Genomic DNA, 24,216 nt, shown 5'->3' on the forward strand with positions numbered 1-24,216 from the left:
ATGCACCGATACAGAGTAGGGATCGAATGGCTAGGCAGCAGTTCTGCAGAAAAGGACCTAGGGGTTACAGTGGACGAGAAGCTGAATATGAGTCAACAGTGTGGCCTTGTTGCCAAGAAGGCCAATGGCATTTTGGGATGTATAAGTAGGGGCATTGCCAGCAGATCGAGGGATGTGATCGTTCCCCTCTATTCGACACTGGTGAGGCCTCATCTGGAGTACTGTGTCCAGTTTTGGGCCCCACACTACAAGAAGGATGTGGATAAATTGGAAAGAGTCCAGCAGAGGGCAACAAAAATGATTAGGGGACTGGAACACACGAGTTATGAGGAGAGGCTGAGGGAACTGGGGATGTTTAGTCTACAGAAGAGAAGAATGAGGGGGGATTTGACAGCTGCTTTCAACTACCTGAAAGGGGGTTCCAAAGAGGATGGTTCTAGACTATTCTCAGTGGTAGAAGAGGACAGGACAAGGAGTAATGGTCTCAAGTTGCAGTGCGGGAGATTTAGGTGGGATATTAGGAAAAACTTTTTCACTAGGAGGGTGGTGAAACACTGGAATGCGTTACCTAGGGAGATGGTGGAATCTCCTTCCTTAGATATATTTAAGGTCAGGCTTGACAAAGCCCTGGCTGGGATGATTTAGTTGGGGATTGGTCCTGCTTTGAGCAGGGGGTTGGACTAGATGACCTCCCTGAGGTCCCTTCCAACCCTGATATTCTATGATTCTATGATTCTGTGAAATGTTCTCACAAGATTTAATCTAGCATCTTAGTGAAGGGGAATATTTAACATAGCCATCTCCGTGTTCTCATTAGCCTTGGACGCTGAGCAGCTAGACTCCTAGCAGGGGGAGGTATTTTGTGAGGAGCTGATGGCTGTAGCGGCGGGTTTTGAGCTGACACTGAACAACTGTATTGATTGCCGACTGTAATTGAAACAATTTCAGGCTATTGCTTTAGTTTCCTTAGCTGGGGTGGATTGGGAGTAAATGTAACACTTGCTCTAACTTTGGATTTTAGACTCTTGGCAACAGCATTCAGGATTTTCATCATACAGCCACCTGCCAGCAATGGGACATGTGCTGGCTTTGGGCACCAAAAGGATTGTGCAATTAGAGTAGCTAGCCATTATAGTCCCATAACATACCTGTCAGAAGGGGTGTTTTTTTGCTGTTAAGTATGGTGTTGATTGTGCCAGTAATACCCTTTCCCGGAGCTCAGGGAGAGCAGTAATACCCATCAATAAATGTCACTGAAGGCGGTAATATCTTTCCATGATGTCACCAGAAAGGAAAGCAAAATCCATAACTGTTTAAGTCAATGTTTTCAGTTGTCTTGCATGGTGTTTTATTTCATGTGTCCATTAAAAGCGACTACAGATCAAATTACCTGCTCAAATCTGAATGTCAAAGTGAAATTATGTGTAAACCATGAATTATTATAACTCATTTTTCTAGGCTCATTCTCAACTATCATGGCACTTGATGCTGGGATGAACAGACCTCTACAAATGTGGACTTCAAGGCCAAGAGAGAACTTCTATCTGAAAATACTATATCTAATAACAAACCAGTTCAGGTTCTAAAGTAATCCAGCTAATTGGATCACATGTTGGAGAGGAGCAGTGTATTTTGAATGTGCAGTCAGTAGGGATGGCGGGCAATAAGTAATCCTGTCATCAGCATGGAGAACATGTTGACCTGCATGTGGGAATAGAGCCTGAGGTAAAATGGAGTGTGAGGTCTTTCAAAACATAAACATTGTCCACAAAACTCTGCATCTGATTTCCAATTTCATAGGAAGCAAACGTTCTTCGAGTGATGGTCCCTGTGTATATTCCACATGAGGGTACGCATGTGCACCATGCACCTGAGTCCCGAAATTTTTAGTAGGCCGTGTCCATTGATCCGCACATACACAGAGGAACTCCTCATGCTCTGAACCTAGGGCTTAAAGGGAAGTGTGGACCGACGCCTCTCCAGTTCCTTCTTACCACCACATGATAGAGTCAGAATCTTGTGTCCATTTGATCTTCCTCTTCTTTAAACCTGTGAATGCAATTTGTAAATAACTTAATAGCTTAGTATTTTAGTGTTTGTATTGTTTTATGGTCAGCATATTAGTTTAGTTACTCCCTGGCCTCCAAAGAGGGGCTATGCCAAGGGTTCTGGGGTTCAAGTACTCTCTCCCCTGCTCCAGTTCCTTTTCTGTTAGTGGTAGCCACCAGTGCTGCCTCTGTTTCCTTGTGGAAGCTCGTATCTGCCACTCCTTCCCTCCCTGAACTTGTGAGAAACAAGAGTTCTATTTGCAGAAGCACCAGACGGAGCAGACTATGAGACCTCCTTCAGATTCAGGATGGGGAGGCCCCCTGCCCCTGTACATCATCCTCAGACTGTGAGCAGTGCCCCTCCAAGCATGAGATCTTCAGTCAATGAAAAAAAACTCTCAAGCCTAAGAAACTCTCTTATGAGAGTAGGAGACGTGAACATAGTCATAAGGACAGATCTCTGTCCAGATCCTCCCCTAAGAGAAAGGATCCCTCCCTAGCTGAGTCAAAGTCAGTTGGGCTCTCTTGCGTGGGTCCTAAAAAAGTAGGCCAGCATAAACCTGTCCAAGAAGGAAAGGCACAAAAGAAGGATACAGTGGTACTGGCTCTGGCTCTGCCCTTCAAACCTAAGGAGTGGTACCCAGTAGTTCCATCTGGGAGTTCAGTGCTGGGATCTGAACACTAGCCTTTGGGTGAGTTGGATACCGATACCCTCCTATGAACCCCCCAAACACCAGGGGGGACCCAAACCTTTACATCAATGGCAGATACCTTCATTTTGTCTTACCCACATCTCCCCTGTTATCAAGCCAGGCTCCTCCTAGAGACAACCCTACATCCAGGGAAACCACCCTGAGGGGAACAATATCACCTCCTACTACATCTTCATCTAACATCCTCCTACCAGTTCCGTCGGCGCCGCCAGTAGAACAGGAGCCTATTGTTTCGTCAAGTGAGTCTGACGCATGTGGTGAGGTTCCTCCCGCACCCAAGGGAAACAGGTCTGGTCGGAGACCAGGGAAGGTAATGGAACAGCCTGCCTCCTTCCAAATACACCTATGCAGGGGATCACTGGTGCCTGGTGCCTTGGGGTCCTCTCTGGTCAATTCCTGCTGGTCTTACTGGGGTCCATGGGATCCATACAGCAGATGCCTGTGATCTATGTGGGAATCATACCGTCCCTCCTCTCTCAGCTGATACCAACCAGCTTCATCAGAATTTGCAGAGGAGGAAGAGATCAAGCTGGTTCTGACTGGTACGTGGTCCCCTTCAGGGATGCGGCGGTTGCTCCTTCATCCCACCATCCTCCTGATGATCACAAGCAGTACTAGGATTTGTTGTGGAGGGCGGAAACTGGGCTGTAGATACCTCAGAGAGGTTCAAGACAACAGGGCCTTTGGGACAATCTCCTCTGGCCTTCCAGTTAACCAAGCTATCCTGGAACCCCTGCCTCTTGGGCCCTCCTACTTCAAAGAGAGTGGAGAAATGATATTTCATACCAGCTAAAGGGGCAGAATTTTTATTCCTCCATCCAGCGCTCAACTTCTTAGTGAACATAAGAACGGCCATATTGGGTCAGAAAAAGGTCCATCTAGCCCACTATCCTGTCTTCCGACAGTGGCCAATGCCAGATGCCCCAGTGGTGCGAGTGGCTACAGAAAGGTACTCTTAAGACTACCCCCAACTGATAAGGGCATTAAATGACTCAATCTCTTGGTTAGGAAAGTCTTCTCATAGTTTAGTCTGCAATTCAGAGTCTCTAACTACCAGGCATTGTTAGCAAAATATGATTTCCTTAATTATGCCAAATTTAAGATTTTAAAGACAGACTTTCTCAGGAGGACAGGGCTCAGTGCCAAGCCCTGATTGATGAAGGCAGGCTAGTGGCCAAAGCGTCACTTCAAGACTCATCAGTCTTTGCACACTCTAAAAGACTCTAGAACAACCTTATGATCAGTGGGCATTTACTCCCCAGCCCCAAAGGGGAAACATCATAAGCAACCCTTTAGACCCTGACCAGCTCCAGGCATTCTATCATCACCGCTCATATGAACCCCCATGTAAGAAGCAAAAGACTCAAGGACCCAGACATACAGCTTCTCCTACCTCTACAACTGAGGGAGGAGAAGCTGTATGTCTGGATCCTTGAGTGGAGTCTGGAGTACTGAGGCCTCATCTGGAGTACTGTGTCCAGTTTTGGGCCCCACCCTACATGAAGGATGTGGAAAAATTGGGAAGAGTCCAGCGGAGGGCAACAAAAATGATTAGGGGGCTGGAGCACATGACTTATGAGGAGAGGCTGAGGGAACTGGGATTCTTTAGTCTGTGGAAGAGAAGAATGAGGGGGGATTTGATAGCTGCTTTCAACTACCTGAAAGGGGGTTCCAAAGAGGATAGATCTAGACTGTTCTCAGTGGTAGCAGATGACAGAACAAGGAGTAATGGTCTCAAGTTGCAGTAGGGGAGGTTTTAGGTTGGATATTAGGAAAAACTTTTTCACTAGGAGGGTGGTGAAACACTGGAATGCGTTACCTAGGGAGATGGTGGAATCTCCTTCCTTAGAGGTTTTTAAGGTCAGGCTTGACAAAGCCTTGGCTGGGATGATTTAGTTGGGGATTGGTCCTGCTTTGAGCAGGGGGTTGGACTAGATGACCTCCTGAGGTCCCTTCCAACCCTGATATTCTACGATTCTATGAACTGTCACCTAACCCCACCCACCATCCAAGGGGTTATTTTGATGGCACAGTTGAGATCCGCATTACTTCCTACTTCCTACTTATTACTCCCACACCTTTGGTGGCGACCTTACCCACTTTGCTCTCAACTGGACAGCAATAACTACAGGAAAGTGAGTACTAGATATCATCCACCATGGGTATATAATTGAGTTTATCTCACCTCCCCACCACAAACCCCCTTTCTGACCCCTTTTCAGGACCCACTCTCACAAGGACATTCTGTGTCAAGGAAAATTCTCTTCTCCGGAAAGGGGACATAGAATGGGTGCCCCCTCAATATCAGGGAAGGAAGAAATCCAGTGGTGGATGCCAACTGAATGTATTGATCCAAAAATTAAAATTCTGCATGGTTACATTGGCATCAATAATCCCCTCTCAGGAAGAGGGGACTTGGTTCACAGCCCTTGACACTAGACGCTTATTTTCATATATTCACCCATCCCACAGAATGTTCCTCTGGTTCTTCATTGGACAGGACCACTTCCAATTCAGAATTCTTCCTAGTCAGACTAGCTATAGCACCCAGGGTGTTCACAAAGGTCTTTTCAGTAGTGGCAGTTGGATGAGACAAAACGGTTGTACTGTCTTGCTATATCTCAACAACCAGCTTCTGATGGGCACATCCAGCATGGAAGTCCAGTTGGCAACAACATTCCTACTCTGTCTTCTATCTTCCCTGGGAATCTATGTCAACCACAAAAAGTCTACTCTGACCCCATGAGGTCCATAGACTTCAGAAGAGCAACTTTGGATTTGACTGCAGTGAGAGCTTCTCTCCCCATCAAGAGATTCCAGGACATCATGATATGACTAAAACAGGTTGCCCTCAAACCTCAGGCCACAGTCAGGACTTGCTTTTCTATTCTTGGCCACATGGCTTCATGCACTTACGTTAAGCCATTTGCCAGGCTCCATCTCCACTGCCTATGGACCTGGCTTCAGTCCATTTACTCACCAGAAAAGGACAACACCTTAAGCCCAAGTATCAATTCCAGACAAGGTTTTGGCCTCTTTCACCTGGTGGACAAAGCGGGAGACAGTCTGGGTGGGAACTCCTTTCCTAACCCCTAGACCCAAGTGACTATAGTCATGGACACCTACTTATTAGGTTGAGGAGCTCATATGAACAATCACACCGCACAAGGCACCTGGACCCCTCAAGCATGCACATCAATTTACTGGAATTAAGGGTGGTTTGTCGGGCCTGAAACACATTCCTCCCACTCATCCAATCCCAACATATCCAAGTAATGTCAGGCAATATGACAACTATCTTCTTCATAAAAAAAGCAGGGGGCAACAAGATCCCTCTCCTTGTGTGTAGAGGAAATTGAACTCTGGAATTGGTGTATCAGATATCACCTCACTCTCTCAGCAGTATACCTACTAGGCACTCAGAACTCCCTAGCAGACACTCTCAGCAGGCATTTTTCAACAGACCACAAATGGGAGATTCATGATTCTGTTCTCAGTGAGATCTTCAACCAATGGGGAATACCACCCTAGGATTTCTTTGCTTTACAAGGGAACAGAAAACTCCCCCTGTACTGCTCCAGAGCAGCTCTGAGCTGGGGCTCAGGGGACTATACCCTTCTGTTGCCCTGAACAGACACAATGTCTTTCCACCTATCCCATTGGTACCACAAGACCCTCATCATGACAGAGCTTGGGTCTTCCTCATCATGCCCCTTGGCCCAGATAGTTCTGGTTCTCACGCCTCCTGAAAATGTCAACCCATCGACATCTGAGCATTTCCTGATCTGTTTACACAACACTATCAGTTCCCTACGGTACATCTGGCAGCAGTCAGTGCTTTTCATCCTCCTATTAAGGACCATATTATCTTCACTCATCCTACACTGACTAGATTTCTCAAAGGACTTATTAGATCTTTTCAACCAATGGGGAAGCCACCAGCCCAATGGGACCTCAACCTCATTCTTTCAGTTTTCACCAAACCTCCTTTTGAACCATTAGCCACTTGCTCTATGTCCCATCTCTTGATGAAAGTTGCCTTTCTAATCACCATCACATCACCCAAAAGGATAAACAAGCTTGGAGCGTGGCAGATCCATCATATACCACCTTTCATAAAGAGAAGATATCCTTTCACCTCCACTCGAAATTCACTTCTAAGGTAATTTCAGAGTTTTATGTAAATCAAACCATCCCCTTACTGGTGTTTTATCCAAAACCACATGCTTCTGATGACAAGAGAATGCTTCACTCCCTGGACGTCTGATGGGCACTGGCTTTTTATCTGCAGAGAACAAAAGCAATTAGAAAAACACCCAGATTTTTTTTTATTGCCGTCGTGGACTCGATAAGTGGATCGCGAGCTGCGTCATCCGTTGCTACCAATTAGCTCATAATTCCCTGACACATCTCAGGTGGTGAGAGCCCATTCTACCAGAACTCAAGCAACCTGTGTGGCATCTTTGCGAGAGGGACCTTTACTGGAGATAAGGGGCAGCTACCTGGAGCCACTTACATACCTTCAAAAGACACTGTGCTTTGGTCCAGTCATCTACTACAGATAGAGCCATGGGGACAGCAGTCTTAACAGATGGCCGTAACATCTGCATCTTCACACCCACCTTCTCACACCCACCCCCTTGCTAATCTCACACATGTGGAATACACATAGGGCCAATCACTCGAAGAAGAAATGGAGATTACTTACCTGTATATGGAGGTTCTTCGAGATGTGTGGTCCCTATCTGTATTCCACTGTTCGTCCTCCATCCCCTCTGCTGCGGATCATCTCTGCATTGGTGGTCAGAAAAGGAACTGGAGAGATGTTGGCTCTGCACTATGCTTTATGCCCTCTGTTCAGACTCAAGGAGTTCCACTGCGCATATGCATACCAACGGACAGTGCTTACTAAAAATTTCCAGAGTCAGGCTCATGGTGCGCTTGTGCACCCATGTGTGGAATGGAGAATGTGCCTAGCATGTTACAAATGCCCTGATGACTTCCCATTGCAGCTCTTGCACTAATTTTTCAGAATTCCTCTTATTTCATCCACCCTTTACAGAGTGCTTAGAAGGATGCCAACGGCTTAGCTTCCCGGTGTTGAAACCAAATTAGCACAAACTGTTTTTGAAAATGGTTCATGTAACCATGGCTTTCGGGCCAAGGTAACGAGGCCTGAGCTTGGATAGTGACAGATGTTAGTGATCAAAATCATCCAGCTCCTTTTTTTAGAACCCAGCACCAGCATTTCATTTATGCCCTTCCATAACGCTGAATTGTGAAATCAGACACTGCATGGAAAGACATCCCCACGTCTTCTGCTGTATTTCCTAGCAGCTGTACAGCTTCAGTGTTCTGTTACTTCACCTCTAAAATTAATCGCTGATGTGCTGCTTTAATATTTTTTTACATTCTCACTATGGACAAATTGCAGCAACGAACGCTGAGCTGATCCTTCCCCTGAAGAGCTCTAGGACTCATTTTATGGTCTGGCTGTGATTGCCTAGGGTTGGTGTTATGTGGGAGGAAAAGGTGTGATGAGATGGCTTAGTAATGGAATCAAATCTCCGCGGGGGTGCTGGAATTACATGTCATTCTGGAAGCAAACTTGCATCTGAGTGTGTGTGTGAAAATATTGCACAGATTTAAAGGTGGAGAGGAAGGACAGTAGCTCTTGTTCATTTCACACAGTCTCTGTTTCCCAAAACGCTGATTACCTCTCTTGGCATTCTGATTTGGAAGGAGCTGGATTGTGCTTTCAATGCACTGGTTCCACAGTCTTCCCTTTCCCCATGATTTGTTAAATAGAAAAGGATCTCCACTCCCCTGACGAACCAAGCAGGAGAGTTCTCTCATTTTCTAATTGCTGATTGCACGGTGAAAACTCCCTTGGGAATTCTCCACACCACAAACATACACAGTTCAAGCATATTTCTCAAACGTCCCTCCTTTCTAAAGTCACCCACATTCTGCACAAAGCTGGTGCTCCTTCTCTGTCATTACTGGAATTTGTTTCCATCAGAAAGGCAGAATTGTGTCAGTGAAATTATAAAGAGCCATTTGTGCTGAAGGAAGGGGTCCCGCTACAATGTAAGTCTCCGGTGTGAATCATTTTCTGTCCTTCACTTGGAATGTTTGTCATGCATTATGTTCTGCATCTGGGCCGTGGCAGGTTGAGAGATATGTATGTCTCCATGTCTGTACTCTCTGTACGAAGGGATCAAAAACAATGATGTGCTGGAGTCGAGGCTTTTGGAAGTCTCTTGTTGAAATGCTGTCACCAAATTAGAGGGAAGGTGGAGGAGATCTCCTTGCTGCGTACTGCACAGCCTTCCCTATCATAGGAGAGCTGTCCATGGGGTTTGCGACAAAGACTTCAGAAGAGCAATTTATCTTGCTTTTAGAATGAACCAGCTTGCATCGGGTAGGTATTTTTTTCCACTCATTTTCTCAGGGAACGCTTCCAACAGATTCCACAGGAGGTCTTCACCCCACCATCCTTCGAGTTCCACTAGTTGAACTACTTCTCCTTACTATCAATGTGCCTCATGCTGTTTTCCCAGAACCAAAGAGAGAGATTTCCAGAAAATGCATTCTCTGGATGGGGGTTTGCAGCCTGCCTTTGTAACACTGAGCGTGCTGATGGACTTTAACCAGCAAAAACAAACTATTCTGAAATTCCCTCTCAAATTTCTGTGAAGGTGCAGCAAACCCTCACCAAGACTTGAGCTCTGCACCTGCCGCGTAAAAGCCCAGGCTTCTATCACGTGAGCTAAAGGAGTAATTCATCAGATAGCAGCAATGCTTGACTATTAACCTCAGTGTGGACCAGCTGGTAGAAGGAGACATGACATGTACTTTACAAGCCTGTTACAAAGCCACCTGACTCTGAGGAAAGGCCAAGAGGCACTGAAACATTGCTCTGTCTCCACTGAGCTGACTCTGCTCCACTTCAAACAAAGAAATAAAAGTACGGGGTTTGTAAGATTGCCACTGCCACGACCACTAACACACTCACACTTTTCCTCCCACCTCTAAAGTAATAGGTTTTAAGGCTAGAAGGGACTATTACACTCATCTGGTCTGATCACCTGCATAACACAGGCTATTGAATTTCACCCAGTAATTCCTGCATCAGGTCCATCATTTCTGCTTGGGCTACAGCCTGTGTTTTGGTAGCTGTGGACACAGTATTTCACTAATAGGTCTGGAAACCTTAAAGCTAACCCAGTAGCTTCCACAGATCTTTAAGGCCGGAAGGAACCATTATGATCATCTAGTTGGTGACCTCCTGCATTAGGCTGGCTAAAGAAATTCACCCAGCAATTCCTGCATCTAGTTCAATAATTCCTGGCTGAACCACAGAGTGTCTCTTTAAAAGGACAGCCAATCTTGACTCAAGCAATGAAGAATCTACCATGTTTCTTGGTAAGCTGTTTACTAATTAATCATCCTCATTGTCAAATTTGTGCTTTATTTAAAGTTCGAATGTGTCTAGCTTCATCTTTCAGCTACATGGTAGATTAACTAGGTGCGCATTACGTGGTAGATTAATGAGCCCTCTAGTATCAGATCTCCGCACAGTAGTTGCTTAGATCATTGAGCACTTGTATATGGAAAGTGGCATCCATTGAAACTGATTTATGCATTTAGCATGCACATTTATACACTGTAGTTACATTAAAAGAGAAACAAGATAGCCAGTACACCACTTTCTTTAGCGCTATGGTAATGTGTTTTGTGAATATCTCCCCTTTCCCCCCTTCCCCCCCCCCCCACCCCATTTGTGCTAGCTGCCTGTGTTAGCTCTGGGTTGTTTATAAAATGATGCTTTTGTCAGCAGTATGTACTGTGACAATGCAAAAGGAGTTGTTTAGCTACCGCTGGCCCAGATAGATTTCTCAAATCAGGATAAGATTTCTTCTGGGTGACAAATACAAGATGCTGTCAGCTTTGCTGGAAGCTGTATATGGGCTAAGAGGAGAGCCTTAACTCTTATTACACTGACATTGTCCAGACTTTCAGGGAAATAAATTCTCAGAAAGATGTTATATGTAGTGTGCACTGACTCCATTCAACAAAAATGTTCCAGCATTACTGAAATGTTCCAGTGGAGAAATCAGACTCTCAGAAAGTCAGGAAATTCCACAACTTAAAGTTGACCGCTTAGCCTTAACTCTGCCCCCTTGTGCATTTGCCAGTGAATTATTATCTTTGTCTCTCAATATTCATCTGATTGTGCACAAATGTAATAGACTGGAATTCCCCCCCCCCTTTTTTTTTATTTTAAGTCTGTACCTTTCACAATCCTCAGCCACAATGACATTTTAAAACACACAGAAAATCACTAAAATCACAGAAAATCACTATATCCCAAGCCACAAAAATGTCTAAGCTGCTGTGTACCAAAGTGAAGGAGCTCTACCCATTCAACCCCCTGTACTGTTTGGGGAAAGGCAGGGTAAACAGATGGTATTTGCAACATGATCTGAGAGCCCATAATGGAATTTGGGTGCTGGGTGGCTTAGCAAGAGTTGAGTGAACACAAGAATGTCTCTCTGCAAACCCCCTGGTGAACTCCCTCTCTGGAGTAGTCATGCTGAACCTCAACTGACAGGTAAGAATGAGAGAGTCTCTAAAATAGCATGAATCAAATCATTCAAAAGTCAGTGCCAACCCTTGAATTTCTCCCACCGACAGCGTGATCTTTAGAGTGCAGGTGCAATGTGCCCCATCAGTGGGGCAACAGCAACAGCATGACACCTTCGTTGATTTCCCAGTGGTCTTCAAGTGTAGCCCCGAGTGGAATGCAATGCAGTGATCCAGGCTGGAGTCAGTAACTCCATCAGTAAGTGTGTGGTGAGGTCCACAGCTGGAAGTGATGGTTACAAGCTTCCAGCCAAAGGCAGGTGGGGGAAAGTGCTGTTGGCTACTGCTGCTGTGGTTGCCTCGAAGCAGGTGGGGATCTGAAATGACTCTCAGCTTCTCAGCCAGAGTGTGGCGTAGCTGTGTGTCTGCGTGTGTCTGTGGTTTCTGGATTGTGGGCCAAACCCCTTTGAGGAGGCCAGTACCACAAACTCCCTCACATGACGGGGTCCGGGTAGCTTCTACTGCCTTTCCAAGTTGCTTCCCCAGCCTGCTAAGCTTGTCTCCATCTGATGTCAACGGCACCTCAATGGGGCGAAGAGCAGGAAATAAGAACTAATGGAAGGTAAAACTAAGCCGGGGAAAGGATTTCAGAGAGATGGGCGGCAGGGGGTGGAGGGGTGGGATGCGGGATGTTCGGGTTTTCATTGGTTTATGGAAAGTTTGATAGAAAAGTTCCTTTATTTCTTTCTCTCTCTCTCTCTCTCTCTCCCTCTCTCTCTCTCTCTCTGTGACTTTTATATCCAAGGGATCATGTTTCCATAGAATGAGAGAGGCTGAGGAGACCAGGTTGAATGGAAGATGAGTGTGGGACCCCAGTGGGATAATCTGCCATGGTGTATTTTAATTAGGGTGCTGTGTGCGTGGAGAGAGAGATTGATCCACGAGGGTATTGGGCTTCAAGGAGGGCAGGGAACTGTGCATGGAATTTCCCACTAGCAAACTCCTCCTTGTATTGAATTTCAGGAAATCCCAGGCTGGGGTTTACAGATTTCTTTGCAAAAAGCCCTTCTTTGAAAGGGCTTTAAAATTATCCATACAGGGAATGGCACCTGGACTTTCAAATTTTTCTGATATATCTTCCTCTCACCCCTTTATAAAAAAAGATATTTATACTGTGGTAGCTTCAGCTGAGAATGAGGCCTCATGCTGGGTGCTGTACATACACATAGTGAGAGAGAGCCCCTGCCTGGAAAAATTTACCGTCAAAATTGACAGGGCAGCCAAAGGATGGGAGAAAAGAAGGGTTATTGTCCCCATTTTACAGATGGGGAACTGAGGATCAGAGAGATGAAGTTATTTGCCCAAGATCACTTAGGGAGCCTGTGACAAAGCTGGAAAACATACTGAGATCTCCTGAGTCCCAGACCAATACCTCACCTTTGGCTGATTACAGGCCTGTGGAAAGGAGACTGAGGGGCAGCAATAAACAAATTGTAGCTTCTGGGGAGGGGGGGGGTCTCCTACAGATCCTTGGCTTGGAAGACAGTATAAATCTTCATTGTGATCATTTACTTCTTTCTTACATCCCACACCCTGTGTCTATTCCTGTGTCTCTTTTATTGCTGACTCCCTGGGGCAGGCATGGTCTTTTCACCTATGTGTAAAGTGCTTGGTCCATGATCCTGACCGTGATCCTCTATTTACATGAATTACAATGATTCAGATCTGCACTAGTAGAGACTGGAAAATTCTACAACTGCATTTGATTAGTTGTGAACGGGTTTGGCCAATCTCTTGTCGACGCGTGTCTAGGTAAGGACTCTGTGCAGTGAATGAGAAGGCATGGTGCACTGGTAGCCTGCAGCAGCAGCATTTAGCCCTAGCTTTTGTGGATTTGCATGGAGGAATTGGGAGTGCACTATCCTCAATCTTAATTTCATTTTGGAGTTCCTGCCAGGTGACCCAGGGGTATAACTGCATGCTCTTGGAGCTTATTTTGACATTGTAATCCAAATTGACATTCAGTGCTTGAATATACAATAAAGTCATTACAGCTAAACCTTCTGGCTCTGGGGTTTCCTGTGGGTAAATCAGGATTCCCTGTGGCATTGGATTGAAAACGTCTGCAGATAAAAACCAAGTTAACAGGTTTTGTCAGAATCTTCTTAGGTCCTAACTGGAGCTATATTTTACTGACTGGGGCAGACATAGATTATCTCCTTCTGTTGCCCTGGCCTGGAGACTAAGGTCCTAATGCAGCAAAGCACATGCTTAACTCTAGGCTTATAGGTAATTCTATTCAAGTCAATGGAAATATTTGTGAACTTAAAGTTAACCATGAACATAATTCATATATACCAAGGTCAGAAAGGACCATTGTGATCATCTAGTCTGATCTCAGGTATAGCACAGGCCAGCAAACTTCCCCAAAACAATTCTTCAGGCAAATCTTTTAGAAAAACATCCAAACTTGATTTTAAAATGCTCAGTGATAGAGAATCCACCACCACCCTTGGTAAATTGTTCCAGTGGTTAATTATCCTCACTGTTAAAATTGTACACCTTACTTCGTCTGAATTTGTCTAGCTTCAACTTCCAGCCATTGGATCATGTTAGACCTTTCTCTGCTAGACTGAAGAGCCCATTGTTAAATATTTGTTCCCCATATAGATACTTATAGATTGTAATCAAATCACCCCTTAAGTTTCTCTTTGTCAAGCTAAATAGACTGAGCTCTTTGAGTCTATCAGTATAGGACATGTTTTCTAAACTTCACCCATTTATCAACATCCTCCTTGAATTGAAGACGCCAGAACTGGACACAGGATTCCAGCAGTGTCAAATACAGAGGTAAAATAACCTCTCTGGTCCTACTTGAGATTCCCCTGTTTTGTCATCCAAGGATTGCATTAGCCATTTTGGACACACTGCAGACTCACATTCAGCTAATTATCAACACTTACCCCCCAGATATTTTCAGAATCACTGCTTCCCAGGATAGAGTCCCCCATCCTGTAAGTATGGCTACATTCTTTGTTCCTAGATTAATACATTTAACCAAATTAAAATGAAGATTGTTTGCCTCCACCCAGTTTGCCAAGCAATCCAGATCGCTCTGACTCAGTGATCTGTTGTCCTCATTATTTACCACTCCCCCAGTTTTTGTGTATTTTGCTGAATCAAGGTCTAAAATTGTTGCCCCTCAGCCCCTCTCTCCTAAGAGCATGAGGTGAATTAAATGTCCTATTGTCAAGGCAGCTCTTGGCAGTGGTGATCAATTTAATAGTGTTAAAGGTCATAAGGTACAGGTCAGTCTAGATCAGGGGTGGGCAAACGTTTTGGCCCGAGGGCTCCATATGGGTATAGAAATTGTATGGTGGGCCATGAACGCTCACAAAATTGGGGTTGGGGTTCACAAGGAGGTGAGGGCTCTGGCTGGGGGTGTGGGCTCTAGGGTGGGGCCAGAAATGAGGAGTTCAGGGTACAGGAGGGGGCTCCAGGCTGGAGCAGAGGAGGTGGGGTGAGGGCTCCAGCTGGGGGTGCAGACTCTGGGTTGGGGCTGAGGTTGAGGGGTTTGCGGTGCAGGAAGGTGCTCTAGGCTGGGACTGAGGGGTTCAGAATGCAGGAGGAGATCAGGGCTGGGGCAGGGGGTTGGGGCGCAGGCTCTGGGTGGAGTTTACCTCAAGCAGCTCCCGGAAGCAGCAGCATGTCCCTCCTCCAGCTCCTACATGGAGGCATGGCCAGGCGGCTCTGCTGCATGCTGCCCCATCTGCAGGCGCCTCCCCTGCAGCTTCCATTGGCTGCAGTTCCCGGCCAATGGGAGTTGCAGGGGCAGCACTTGGGGTGAGGGCAGTGTGCGGAATGGAGCCCCTGGCTGCCCCTATGCGTAAGAGCCAGAGGGGGGACATGCTGCTGCTTCTGGGAGCTGCGCGGAGCGGCCCCCGACCCTGCTCCCCAGCTGGAGCACCGGAGCAGGGCAAGCCCCAGACCCCACTCCCCAGCGGGAACTGAAGGGCTGGATTAAAACAGCTGACAGGCCAGATGCAGCCCGCGGGCTGTAGTTTGCCCACCCCTGGTCTAGATGAGACTAAACTGTTGTGTGCCACAGGCAGAGAACAGGAGATACCGAGGTGCCAGAAATGCCAAGGCCCCTGCAACAGCAGGAAATTGGTGAGGGGAGAGATGCCCCTGGCAGGCGACCCACACCCATGCTGCAGGGGAAGGTGGCAACACACAGGTAAAGCCTGGAGTGTACACAGGAATGCATCCAGCACAGAGCCTGAGTGACCCCAGTGTGTCCGGTGGGGCCCATCACAGACAGAGTCTGAGCGGGGCCGATTTCACACAGTCTCTGAGCGATCGGAGAGCAGCTGGTGCCCCACAGCCCTGGAGTCAACAGGAGTACGGTGCCACTCAGTGTGAGTAAAGGAATCCCTATGGGGCCCTAGATGCTGTCCTACCTCTCGGCCCACAAGATAATATTCCTGTGATGGGGTACGTTGCCGCCTGGCTCTCCTGCGTGCCCTGGGCCGGGTTCTGATACCCGTAGGGATGCCGAACAGCACCTTCCTGCATTGAAGTCAGTGGGGCCAACTCAATAGGAGTGAGGATATTGGAGCCTCACTTTGTGCTGTTGGCTTAGGCTCAGATTTTCAAAGCACCTACACCAACTAGGTGCCGAGCTCCCATTTCACAGGGAATTCATGTCCGGCCCTGTGGGTCTTGAACCTGGGGCTCTGGAAGTCATCACACTCCAATCTTCCACTTGGCAGCTCACAGATAGCAACTGGGATTGGGGTCTCTAAAGCCCAACTGGGGCACACACATCACCACTACACTCTGATTGGGAGAGTTTCGAGGCTCCTAAGTGGGCCTCAACCCCTATATAAGCCAAGGGAGGAAGCAGGAAGTTGACCATACAACTACCTTGCCATGGACTGCTGGTCTGGGGTTTACTGGTTCCAGCCCTCTGATCCTGACCTCCTGCTATCCTGACTTGGCCTGACTTTTGATAACTGCCTCCCAATATCTGCCCTCTGGTTCTGTCACCTGATCTGGATCTCCTGGTACCCTAATTCAGCCTGATTCCTGGTAACTGACTCTTGATCCCTGCCCTCTGCTTTGTGTTTTGATTCTGATCTCCTGGTGTCCCAACCTGGCCTGATTCCTAGTAGGTGGCTCCCAGTCCTGGTCCTGGTCCTGGACCCTCAACCTGTGCCCAACACTAACCTCTATGCAAGGCTGCCCATGCCCTAGCCCTGGCAGCTGGATATCTGTCTCCCTGAAGCCCTGCTGAAAACCCCAGCCTCTGTGCTTTCCTTTCAAAACTTTCCCTGTATAAAATAATTCTTGCACCCTAGTGAGTTCGTAATATGAATTCGCGGTTGCGCTTAAGTCATTATTTCATTCATCTCTGGGTCATGAAAATATGTTATTGCTGTAGGAATTCAATAAAAAGCTTGGAAAAAAGTTGCCATTCATTTCTCCACTTGTGTTTTTAAACTTTGCACATCTTAAACACCATCTCGTTCATTTCTCACTGGAAAGGCAGCATCCTCTCTGGTTCCGGTGAGAGACTCGCATGATAAAAGTGGGATTATCACTTGTATAAGCGGTGGAATGGCACAGGAATGGAAGTGGTAATTCCTCCCTCTGGAAAACTGGGGCTCTGTTAAAAAGACCCAGGTACGTATGGCTCATGGAAAAACTCTGAAAACCGTTGTGCTAGGAACAATTCCTCTACTGTGTTGTATTGTCTGTAGTTTTCTTCCCTCGGTTTTTGTTGTTGTTCATAAATGGTGAAAACACAAAGGCCCAGGTAAGGCCTTCACAACCTTCCTCAAGGATATTTGCATATAAACAAGATCTTTAAGGTTTATTTTTAATTTGTGTTATATTATTGCTGTGATGTTGCAACTGAGACTGGGGCCCCCGTTGCGCTAGGCAATTGTGTTTGCACTGTGAATAGCTTCATGGAAGTCAACAGGATCCCTCACACTGTGTAAAGTTAATTGTGTGTGTAAGTCTTTGCAGGACTGGGGCCAACGAGGTCACAGAAAGGCTTGTGAGGTCAGCAGGGAGAGGTGATTCAGGAGGGAAGAAAGCCTTCAAGAGGCTGTTTTTTGCAAATGCCCTAAAGGAAGGACTAGAGACCAGCAAGGACCTACCTTCTGAATTCTTGCCACTGAAAGATAGTTTAGTAAATTGCCTGTGTCGTGGCTGCATCTCCGTGTATCCCAAGCTGCCCCACTTACTTTGGGTTTTCCGCTCGCTCTGATGTGACTCGCCCCCTTCCCTATACTCTCAGTCTAGACTAAAAGAAAATCACCATAATTAGTTCTAATGCCTTAGGGCCTATTTTGCAAACCAGTCCATACATGTGGCCCTTTCCTCTCGCAGGGAGTTCCATTGGTTTGATGTATGTGGCTCTTTTCCCCCAGATCTCCCCTCCAGAGCTAAATGCATGAGCTGCTACAGCTTGAGCTAAAGAGCCGAAGTTCCTTAGTTGGGGCTATAACAGACTCATGTCCTCCTCTGTGGATCGGCCATAGAGGGGGACCTCACCAGTGTGTTGTATATGCAGATCTCTTTGCAGGAAAGGGCCATTTACTGGCTTAAAGAAACAACAGCTGAATTACTACATCCCCGGTTTTGCCATTGAATCGGTGCAGGCGCGCCCCTTGGCTTGTGTGGATTCCCATCAGGGCATTGCAGGGGTCTGTCCAGGAAGGTCTGGTTCTGCACATCCCTGTTGTTTTGTTGAAAGTGGGGTAGGGTATGGATTGGAGCCAGGAGTTTTGGTTTGGGCCCCTCTCTCACGTATAACCAATTTTAAGACATGCCTGGGCTTGTTCCTCTATCTCCATAACTGTTACTTTAGACTGAAGGGGTGCAGGGCTTAACCCTTAAAAGCGCCTTCATTTGCTATCCCTTCAGTGTCCCAGAAGCAGCCCCCTCTTGGCCTGGCTGACAGGGTCCTTCAGCAAACCTTGGCCAAGTTGCTGGTACTTGAGTCACTGTGAACGTGCTGCAAACCAGGGACGTTTTCAGTTCTAGGGCACAGTACTGGAGGTGTTGGGAGCCCATTAAAGACAATGGGAGTTAAGCGTGCTCAATACCTCATATAGGGCTGGACCCTAAATGTGAGAAAGGACGGGAGATGCTTTCAGACCCCAAAGGGCCCTAACCAAGCTCTCTGGAATCTAGGGAGCAAACCAGGAACTCGGGCAGAAGTGGTTCACGCAAAGGGTAATTAAACATATGGAACAAATTACTTGCAAAGCAATTGAAGCAAAGCATATAAATGAGCTGATGAGAGCTCTAGGTTTCTGTCTGAAGAAGGAAGGGATTAAGGAGCCTGGTGACAAAGCAGGAAGATAGGATTAGGATAACCCTGAGAAGGGCAAGCATGTTGGGCTGGATGGCCATCACCCTGCTCCGAAAATTTATGATCTTCACATTCCTTTCTCAGATGTTGCCGCTGTGCGCTAAAGGGCTTTGATCTATATCGTCGAGTGGCTGAGCAGTGGCCGGGGCGCCATTTGCTTTCCGAGAGGCACCCCTGACAAGCAGAGAATGGACTTTGGAATGTTGAGGGTAACGGAGGGCGCTGATTGGTTTATGGTGCGTCAGTCACCGCTAACAGCCATAATGACGACTGGAGATTGACTGGCCCCGGGGGTGGCACTTTGCCCTTTTAGAGCTACTTCCATCCCGGGATCTCAGCACTCTTTACAAATATTAATGGAATTAGCCTTGCAACAACCCCCTCATGTTTTTACAGGTGAGGAAATTGGGCTCAGGAGAGATTCCGTGACTTATCTGTGGTTACACAGGAGGTGAGAGGCAGAGCTGGGCACCAAACTCTGATCTCTGGATTCCAAGCCCCATTCATTATTCACAGGACTGTCATTCCTCATCTCTCAAGATAAAGCTGAAGTGCATCAGTTCCCCGGAAAATGCCTTCCTCTTGTTACATGTGTATCATTCTCCAAATACCCGGAATAAGTGGTAGAAGTGGGCTCTGCCACTTACCTGCTGTGTCATCCTCTAGGTACCTCTGTTTTTGCTCCCACCCTTAGCCTGATCTATTTAGACTGAAAGCTCTTTGGATCAGTGACTGTCTCTTACAACGTGTATCTATAGTGCCAACCCATAGGTCCCAGATCTCAGATGGGGCCTCTTGGTACTACTGTAATGAAAATAATGAATAATTTCTCCATCTGCAGTCCACAAAATGGAGAAGTGATTGGAACCATTTTCTAATCTTGGTTTATTTATAATGCTAACTTGTGCATGGATCAATCTTTGTTCCAAGTGCAAACTGGCATTATGTGTATAAGTGAACATGCAACCTGGAATGTATTTGGACGTCTAATTTCATAAGTGTCCTCTCTATAAATTACTGTAGATGATGTCATTTCTGCAGGATGGAGGTGCTGGATTTCATTCAGATTTCTACATTACTTGAATTAGAGTTGGCTGGATTTTTTTTTCCTAGCAGAATCCAAGTCTTCCCAAAATCTGGTTTCTTTGTAACTGTGATAAGTAAAAAAACAGAGTTGTTTTTGCTGAACCAGGACAAACACCAGGAGTGATTGGATCACAGTTGTGTTTTATCTGAACCCTAAAAGTTCAAAGGACCAAGCTAAACAGTCTTGATCCACGTCTAGTCATTAGATTAGACTGTGAGAGTGAGGTAGAGAATGAGACCCATTCTTCAGTGGGGCTATGGACAGGATACACAATGTGCAGTGTGGCTCTGTTCTTGTATATTGCATATGTTTCAGTAGTCAAAATATCTCCTGTATCAAACACAGTTTGACGACCAGACTTGGCAGTTCCTTCCGTACCTGTCCGTGTTGCCCAGGACAGGGATGTTGAGAAGCCGTTATGACATGCAGGATATGACCCAATCATATAATTTACTGTTATTAATCAACCCAGTCAATGAGGTTCAGTTGAAATTCCCAGCATGAAGGCAACAGTCTTTTGACCAATGGTCATCACAAGGATTGCACAGTGGAAAGGACGGTATCTTGAGGTCGAGGGAATCTGAAATGCCCTTCCCAAAATTTGAAAAAATAAACAAATCTGTGTTGTCACAATTAGTGATGGCTCCAAACCAATCCCTGGACACAGACAGCCCCAAACTTTTGAGGTATGGGGTGGTGAGGGTTGAAAGATGGGTCTAAAGTTCGCAGTTAGGGCCTGATCCAACTCCTGTTAAAGTAAGTAGCAAGACTCACATTACTTCCAGCGGGAGCTGAGTTAGATTCTTGGAGCTCATCTCTGATGGCAATGCTGGACACCATAGATGTGCAAGTGTACCAAAGTGATATGGTCTGATTTTTCGGTGGTGCTGAGCACAGACACATCTTACTGAAGTCGATGGGAACGGCAGATGCTCAGTGCCTTTGAAAATCAGGCTTTGGGTTTTTATAGTGCCATTTCCCTGAGCAGCTCAAAATACTGTTTAACAGTGAGACTCTTTAGCCATTGGAACAAGTTACCAAGGGTCATGGTGGAGTCTCTGGGTTTGCTCTTCCATGTTGTAAAATCTTCCTACGTGGTGGCTTATTTTTCACATCGCACAAACAGAGAAGTTAGCTGAAAACAAAACACACTTGCCGGAAGGCTGCATAATTACATTACTTGATTCCTTACAATTTAGAATGATAAAACAGAGTGAAAAGAGAAGGAGTACTAGTGACACCTTAGAGACTAACCAATTTAGTTCAAATAAATTGGTTAGTCTCTAAGGTGCCACTAGTACTCCTTTTCTTTTTGCGAATACAGACTAACACGGCTGCTACTCTAAAAACAGAGTGAGAAAGAGCAGGCTGCTCCCTAAAGCAGAGGGGCACAACTCCCCACACATTACCCTGGGCTGTCTGTTTGCAGCCTGGCTGCTGAGACCCAGAATAACAGGCTTCACTTCAGAGTCCCTTAGCCTGCAAGTAGGACCAGGTGGCCCCTGCCTCCCACTCTGAAAGTGGTAGCTTGCAATTCCAACACAGTCCTCAGACCACCGTGTGATTGACCCAGTGTTGCCATTGTTGTTGAGATTTTTATCATGAGTCTAGCAATTCTGGGGTGTTTTTTCACCGATGAAAGCATGATAAAAGGTTGCTAACTTACATTATTGGCAATGGGGCTGAAGCCAGCAAGATAGACTGTAGGGAAATGGAGGCCAACATAAGAACAGCCATATGGGGTTAGACCAGTGGTCCATCTAGCCCAGTTTCCTGTCTTCCGAGAGTGGCTGGTGCGAGATGCTTCAGAGGGAGTGAACAGAACATGGCAACTTATCAAGTGATCAGTTCCCTGTCATCCAGTCCCAGCTTCTAGCAGTCAGAGGTTTAGGGACACCCATAGCATGGGGTTGCATCCCTGACCATCTTGGCTAATAGCCATTGATGGACCTATCCTCCATGAACTTAACTCCTTCTTTTTTGAACCCAGTTATACTTTTGGCCTTCACAGCATCTGCCGGCACTGTGCGTTATCTGAAAAAGTACTTCCTTATGTTTGTTTTAAACCTGCTGCCTATTAATTTCATTGGTGACCTCTGGTTCATGTGTTATGTGAAAGGATAGAGGTAAATAACACTTTCACTTTCTCCACATCATTCATGATTTTATAGATCTCTGTCATATCCCCCCTCAGTTGTTTCTCTTCCAAGTTCCAGTCTTTTTAATCTCTCCTTATATGGAAGGTGTTCCATACACCTCATCGTTTTTGTTGCCCTTCTCTGTATTTTTTACATTTCTAATATATCTTTTTGGATATGTGCCAACCAGAATCGCATGCAGCATTCAAGGCGTGAGTACACCATGGATTTATATAGTGGCATTATGTTTTTTTTCCCTGATTATCTATCCCTTTCCTTATGCTTTTTTAACATTCTGTTAGCTTTCTTGACTGCTGCTGCACATTGAGCAGATGTCTGCAGAGAACTATTCACGATGACTCCAAGATCTTCCTTGAGTGGGAACAACTAATGTAGACCCCATCATTTTGCACATATAGCTGGGATTATGTTCTCCAGTGTGCATTACTTTGCACTTATCAACGTTGAATTTTGTCTGCCATTTTCTTGTCCAGTCACCATGTTTAGTGAGATCGCTTTGTAACTCTTCACAGTCAGCTTTGGATTTAATATCTTGTGTAGTTTTGTATCCTCTGCAAACTTTGCCACATCACTGTTTAGCCTTTTTCCAGATCATTTGTGAATATGTTGAACAACAGTGGCCCCAGTACAGATCCTTGGGCGACCCTGCTATTTACCCCTCTCCACTGTGAAATTGACCTTTCATTCCTACCCTTTGTTTATTATTTTTAACCAGTTACTGATCCATAGGAGGAACTTCCTTCCAATCCCATGACTGCTTATCTAAACGTGGAAGTGAGGTTTCCCTTAATAAAGATGGCTTCTACCTCCCACTTTTCAGTGAGACTCAAGCCATGCCCACAAGTAAAATGATTGTCCATCTATGGGACAGGAGGCTCGAGAGAATGCTTTTGGGACTTCGGGACTGTGAGGAGCAGCAGAAGTGCTGTGAAAGGTGCATGGGAAGGCTGGGGAGAGTAGGAGGCAGAGTGAGGGGCTTCAGATGAATTGAGGGAGGGGCGTGGGAGACTACTTAGGGGAACAGGGTAATGTGAAGAGCAGAAGGGAGACTGAGCGGGGTGCAGAGGATAGTGATGGGGTAAGAGATGGAAGGGATGGGATGGCAGCTCCCCAACCCTGGGGGCAGTGGAGTGTAAGAGGAATTCCTTCCCATCAGCCAGCGGGAGGGACCCATTTTTGCATGTGTATCTGAGGTAGCTTTCCCCAAAAGCTTCAAGAGCCAGAAGGCAAATACCCTCCCCATTTACTATTTTAGAAAAATCTCATGATTTTCAATGCAATTTCCTGATTTTGGGGCAATTTTCCTGACTTGTGACTTTTGAATGTGTGGACCTGGCAGTACTGCCAATTGAACTTCTAACTAAGTCGAGGGTAGAGAAATTAATGAGCCACAGGCTGGTTTTGCCAATAAGTTCCATGCTGTTGAATTCTCCCTGCCTGGACAAGCCAGGTGAATTCCATGGCCTTCCCTTGCACATCTATATTCCCTGTAAGGCCCTGTATCTCCTGCACTGTCAATCTGTCAGGTTTAACGGATTATTACTACATTAAAACCATACACTGGAAATCCTGTAACCTTTGCATGTTGTTATTTCAGGTGCGTATGCAGAGAGAATTTAGGAATTAGAGGATAAAGTTACCGAACAACCTGGAAACTCACAGCTGCTGTCCAGATTGAGTATGTTAAGTAAGGATTTAACCTCTAGAAAATTGTGATGAATGAACATATTTATTTTACGGAAGTGCCTAGAGGCCACAGCTGAGATCACAGCCTCATTTTGTGCTAGGCGCTGTACAAACCCATAGGAAAAGCAGCTTCAAGGCAGGCATTGTTGCTATGTGACCTTAGTAATCAACACCACAGGCTTGTCCACAAACTGCTCTCCATCCTGCCTCCTACAGTCCCTAATGTCCAGTCCCTAACCATTCTCCCAACTGGCTAGTCCTCAAGTACCCCAACCTCGCCCAACTAAGCTGTCACCCCCACCTGCAAGCAGTAGTGGCTGCCTTAGCATACTTACTGCTTATATTATGGAAACGCCCACCATGTGCTAGGTGCTGTCCACACAGATAGAAAGACACAGTCTCTGCTTCAGACCGGTTGAGCAAACAGATGGGAAGGGCTGATGCTCTTGGGGAAAACTGCAAGCTCCATTGAGGCCAGAAAAATACATGGCTTGCCAACGTTTGCCAAGGGGGTTGGACTAGATGATCTCCTTAGGTCTATTCCAAC

The 24,216-nt window shown here is 46.2% G+C and overlaps 1 long non-coding RNA gene across 1 annotated transcript; it reads right to left on the reverse strand.

Moving 5' to 3' along the window:
- Nucleotides 1–707: 707 nt before the first annotated feature.
- Nucleotides 708–22,535, reverse strand: LOC122462825. Its single transcript, XR_006285650.1, has 3 exons — nt 22,376–22,535; nt 1,539–1,544; nt 708–719 (listed from the first exon to the last, which is right to left on the reverse strand). It is a non-coding gene; the product is annotated as an uncharacterized LOC122462825 (long non-coding RNA).
- Nucleotides 22,536–24,216: the final 1,681 nt, after the last annotated feature.

Source organism: Chelonia mydas, chromosome 1 (assembly GCF_015237465.2).
Source record: "Chelonia mydas isolate rCheMyd1 chromosome 1, rCheMyd1.pri.v2, whole genome shotgun sequence".
Taxonomy (NCBI): Eukaryota; Metazoa; Chordata; order Testudines; family Cheloniidae; genus Chelonia; species Chelonia mydas.